Below are 6,000 nucleotides of genomic sequence, written 5' to 3'. Positions count from 1 at the left end.
ACCTGAGATATAATGTTTAATTCTTTGACCGTTCACCACCTTCGGATTTGTGCCTTGGAAGTTGTTGATTCTTATGACACCGAGACGATAGACCTCCTCGACAACGTAAGGACCTTCCCATTTATAGAGAAGTTTTCCTGCAAAAAATCTTAAACGAGAGTTGTATAATAATACATAATCACCTACATTAAACTCACGCTTTTGTATTCTTTTGTCATGCCATCTTTTAACTTTTTCTTTAAATAATTTGGCATTCTCATAGGCTTGGGTTCTCCATTCATCAAGTGAGCTAATGTAAAATAACCTCTTCTCACCGGCAAGTTTGAAATCATAGTTGAGCTCTTTAATAGCCCAATAAGCTTTATGTTCTAGTTCGAGAGGTAAGTGACATGCTTTTCCATAAATCATTTTATACGGAGACATACCCATAGGATTTTTATATGCGGTTCTATAGGCCCATAATGCATCATCAAGTTTCTTGGACCAATTCTTTATAGATCTATTAACAGTCTTTTGAAAAATTAATTTGAGTTCTCTATTACTCAATTCTACTTGACCACTAGACTATGGGTGATAAGGAGATGTAATTCTATGATTAACATCATATTTAGCAAGCATTTTACGGAAAGCACCATGAATAAAATATGAACCACCATCAGTCATTAAATATCTAGGGACTCCAAACCTTGGAAAAATAACTTCTTTAAGCATCTTAATAGAGGTGTTATGATCAGCACTACTAGTTGGAATAGCTTCTACCCACTTAGTAACATAATCAATAGCAACTAAAATATGTGTATATCCATTAGAGGTAGGAAAAGGTCCCATATAATCAAAGCCCCAAACATCAAATGGTTCAATAACAAGTGAATAATTCATAGGCATTTCTTGACGTCTACTAATATTACCAATTCTTTGACATTCATCACAAGATAAGACAAACATACGGGCATCCTTGAATAGAGTAGGCCAATAAAAACCGGATTGCAATACCTTATGTGCAGTTCTATCTCCAGCGTCGTGTCCTCCATAAGCTTCAAAGTGACACTTGCATAGGATCTGTTCCTATTCATGCTCAGGTACACAACGTATAATAACACCATCTACTCCTTTATAAAGATGTGGGTCATCCCAAAAGTAATGTATCAAATCATAGAAGAACTTTTTCTTTTGCTGGTATGTGAAACTAGGTGGTATAAATTTAGCAACAATATAATTAGCATAATCAGCATACCATGGAGTTGTACGAGAAGCATTTATGACATTTAATTGTTCATCAGGAAAGCTATCATCAATAGGTAGTGGGTAATCAAGCACATTTTCTAACCTAGACATGTTGTGTGCAATGGGATTCTCAGCTCCCTTTCTATCAACAATATGCAAATCAAATTCTTGTAGCAAGAGAACCCATCTAATAAGTCTAGGTTTAGCATCTTTATTTTCCATAAGGTATTTAATAGCAGCATGATCCGTGTGAATAGTTTCTTTAGAATCAACAATATAAGGTCTGAACTTATCACAAGCAAATACAACTGCTAAGAATTCTTTTTCAGTAGTGGCATAATTTCTCTGAGCATTGTCTAGAGTTTTACTAGCATATTTAATAACATTTAATTTCTTGTCAACTCTTTTCCCTAGAACAACACCTACAGCATAATCACTAGCATCTCACATAATTTCAAAAGGTAAATTCAAATCAGGTGGCTGAAAAATAGGTGCAGAGATCAATGCTTTCTTAAGTATTTCAAATGCTTCTACACAATCATCATCAAAGACAAATGGTATATCTTTTTGTAATAAATTTGTGAGAGGCCGAGAAATTTTTGAGAAGTCCTTAATGAACCTCCTATAAAAACCGGCATGACCAAGGAAACTTCATATACCTTTGATATCCTTGGGACATGGCATCTTTTCAATAGCATCAACCTTAGCTTTATCAACTTCAATACCTCTTTCAGAAACTTTATGCCCCAAGACAATACCTTCATTAACCATAAAGTGGCACTTTTCCCAATTCAGGACAAGATTAGTTTCTTCACATCTCTGCAAAACTCGGTCAAGGTTGCTTAAGCAATCATCAAAAGAGGATCCATAGACGGAAAAATCATCCATGAAAACCTCACAAATCTTTTCACAAAAGTCAGAGAATATAGCCATCGTGCATCTTTGAAAGGTAGCAGGTGCATTACATAAACCAAAAGGCATACGTCTATAAGCAAAAGTACCAAAAGGGTAAGTTAAAGTAGTCTTTGATTGATCATTGGCTGACACAGGTATTTGAGAGAAACTAGAATAACCATCTAGAAAGCAAAATTGTGTATGTTTGGATAATCTTTCTAGCATTTGATCGATAAAATGTAAGGGGTAATGATCTTTTTAGTATCTTTATTTAATTTGCGGAAATCAATTACCATCCTATATCCTGTAATAATTCTTTATGGGATCAACTCATATTTATCATTAGGAACGATAGTAATACCTCCCTTCTTAGGGACACAATGGACAAGACTTACCCACTGACTATCAGCAACGGGATAGATTATACCTGCCTCAAGAAGCTTTAGTATTTCCTTTCTTACACTTCCTTCATCTTAGGATTCAGCCATCGTTAATGATCATGAACTGGTTTGGCATCTTCCTCCAAATTTATTTTGTGTTGACACAGAGTGGGACTAATGCCCTTCAGATCATCAAGAGTATATCCAATAGCAGCACGGTGCTTCTTCAGAGTTTTTAATAATCTTTCTTCTTCATGCTCTGAAAGGTTAGCACTAATAATAACAGGATATATATTCTTCTCATCAAGATAAGCATATTTAAGAGTATCAGGTAACGGTTTAAGCTCAAACACGGGATCACCCTTGGGTGGAGGAGGATCCCCTAGGATTTCAACAGGCAAATTGTGTTTCAGGATGGGTTCCTGTTTAAAGAATACTTCATCTATTTCCCTTATTTCATTCATAAACATATCATTTTCATGGTATAGCAAATATTATTCTAAATGATCACTAGGAGGTACGGCAATAGAAGGAAGACCAATGATTTTATCCTTACTGGGCAATTCCTCTTCACGGTGTTGTCTACTAAATTTTGAGAAATTAAACTCATGAGACATATCACCTAAACCAATAGTAATAACATCCTTGTTGCAGTCTATCCTAGCATTAGTAGTGTTTAAGAAGGGTCTACCAAATATAATGGGACAAAAGCTGTCTTGTGGGGAACCAAGAACAAGAAAATCAGCAGGATATTTAGTTTTCCCACACAAGACTTCAACATCTCTAACAATTCCCATTGGTGAAATAGTATCTCTATTGGCAAGTTTAATTGTGACATCAATATCTTCTATCTCAGCAGGTGTAATATCATGCATAATTTCTTTGTATAAGTCATAAGGTATTGCACTATCACTATCACCCATATCACATAAGCCATGATAACAATGATCTCCTATTTTAACAGAAATAACAGGCATGCCTACCACAGGTCTGTTTTTATCTTTAGCACTAGGTTTAGCAATTCTAGCAGTCTCATCAAGGAAATGAATAACATGCCCATCAATATTATCAAACAAGAGATCTTTAACAATAGCAATATTGGGTTCAACTTTAATTTGCTCAGGAGGTGTATAAGTTTTAATATTGCTTTTACGAACCACAGTTGAAGCTTTAGCATGATCTTTTATCCTAACAGGAAAAGGTGGTATCTCAACATAAGTAGTAGGAACGATACGATCATTATAAGTGATAGTCTTTTCTCCAACTTTAATAGGTGCAGCTACTTTTACTTCTATGGGAGGATGATATTTAAACGACTTCTCCCTAGGGAGATCAACATGAGTAGCAAAAGATTCACAGAAACAGGCTACTATCTTAGAGTCAAGTCCATATTTAGTGCTAAATTTATGGAAAACAATGGTATCCATAAAAGATTTAACACAATCAAACTTAGGTGTCATACCTGACTCCTTACCTTCATCAAGGTCCCAATCTCCAGAGTTGCGTTTAATTCTTTCCAATAAATCCCATTTGAATTCAATAGTCTTCATCATAAAAGAGCTAGCACAAGAAGTATCGAGCATGGTGCGATTGTTATCAGAAAGCCGAGCATATAAATTTTGAATAATCATTTCTCTTGAGAGCTCATGTTTGGGGCATGAATACAACATTGATTTAAGCCTCCCCCAAGCTTGAGCGATGCTTTCTCCTTCGCGAGGCCAGAAATTATATATATAATTGAGATCACGATGAACAAGATGCATATGATAAAACGTCTGATGAAATTCCAATTTCAATCGTTTGTAGTTCCATGACCCCGTATCATCACATAGCCTGTACCATGTCAATGCATATCCCTTCAAAGATAAAGGGAATACCTTCTTCTTAATAACATCTCTGAGCACACCTGCAAGCTTAAATAATCCACAAACTTCATCCACATATATTAGGTGCTCATCAGGATGCTTTGTTCCATCTCCTGCAAAAGGATTAGCTAGCAATTTTTCTAACATACCCGAAGGAATTTCAAAGCAGACATTTTCATTTTCAGTTAGTTCAGTAGGTTGAGGAGCAACTCTTTTCTCTACTGGTCGGGGTGAAGATACCCCGAACAAGCCCCTCAGAGGATTACTTTCCATAGTAACAAGTGACAGTAAATTTCAGCACACTATATAAATTTTTCCTTACCAAATTCCACCTAACAAAGGCGCTTCACTCCCCGGCAATGGCGCCAGAAAAGAGTCCTGATGACCCACAAGTCTAGGGGATCTATCATAGTCCTTTCGATAAGTAAGAGTGTCAAACCCAACGAGGAGCAGAAGGAAATGATAAGCGGTTTTCAGCAAGGTATTCTCTGCAAGCGCTGAAATTATAGGTAATAGATAGTTTTGTGATAAGATAATTTGTAACGAGAAACAAGTAACAAAAGTAAATAAAGTGCAGCAAGGTAGCCCAATCCTTTTTGTTGCAAAGGACAAGCCTGGACAAACTCTTATATGATGTAAAGCGCTCCCGAGGACACATGGGAATTATCGTCAAGCTAGTTTTCATCATGTTCATATGATTCACGTTCGGTACTTTGATAATTTGGTATGTGGGTGGACCGGTGCTTGGGTACTGTCCTTACTTGGACAAGCATCCCACTTATGATTAACCTCTATTGCAAGCATCCGCAACTATAACAAAAGTATTAAGGTAAACCACCATAGCATGAAACATGTGGATCCAAATCAGCCCCTTACAAAGCAACGCATAAACTAGGGTTTACGCTTCTGTCACTCTAGCAACCCATCATCTACTTATTACTTCCCAATGCCTTCCTCTAGGCCCAAATAATGGTGAAGTGTTATGTAGTCGGCGTTCACATAACACCACTAGAGGAGAGACAACATACATCTCATCAAAATATCAAACGAATACCAAATTCACATGACTACTAATAGCAAGACTTCTCCCATGTCCTCAGGAACAAATGTAACTACTCGCAAAGCATATTCATGTTCATAATCAGAGGGGTATTAATATGCATAAAGGAACTGAACATACGATCTTCCACCAAATAAACCAACTAGCATCAACTACAAGGAGTAATTAACACTACTAGCAACCCATAGGTACCAATCCCGGGCTTAGAGACAAGAATTGGATACAAGAGATGAACTAGGGTTTTGAGAGGAGATGGTGCTGGTGAAGATGTTGATGGAGATTGCCCTCTCTCGATGAGAGGAGCGTTGGTGATGACGATGGCGATGATTTCCCCCTCCTGGAGGGAAGTTTCCCCGGCAAAACAGTGCCGCCAGAGCCCTAGATTGGTTCCGCCAAGGTTCCGCCTCGTGGCAGTGGAGTCTCGTCCGGGAAGATGGCTTCTGATTTTTTTTCTCATCGAAAGACTCCATATAGCATAAGATGGCCATCAGAGGGCCACCAGGGGGCCCACGAGGTAGGGGGGCACCCCCACCCTCGTGGGCAGGGTGTGGCCCCCCTGGTGAACTTCTCGCGCTCA

This window comes from Triticum aestivum, chromosome 3A (genome assembly GCF_018294505.1).
Source record: "Triticum aestivum cultivar Chinese Spring chromosome 3A, IWGSC CS RefSeq v2.1, whole genome shotgun sequence".
In the NCBI taxonomy this organism is placed as follows: Eukaryota; Viridiplantae; Streptophyta; class Magnoliopsida; order Poales; family Poaceae; genus Triticum; species Triticum aestivum.
The sequence above is the reverse complement of the archived record's forward strand: the minus strand, read 5'-3'. Positions refer to the sequence as shown.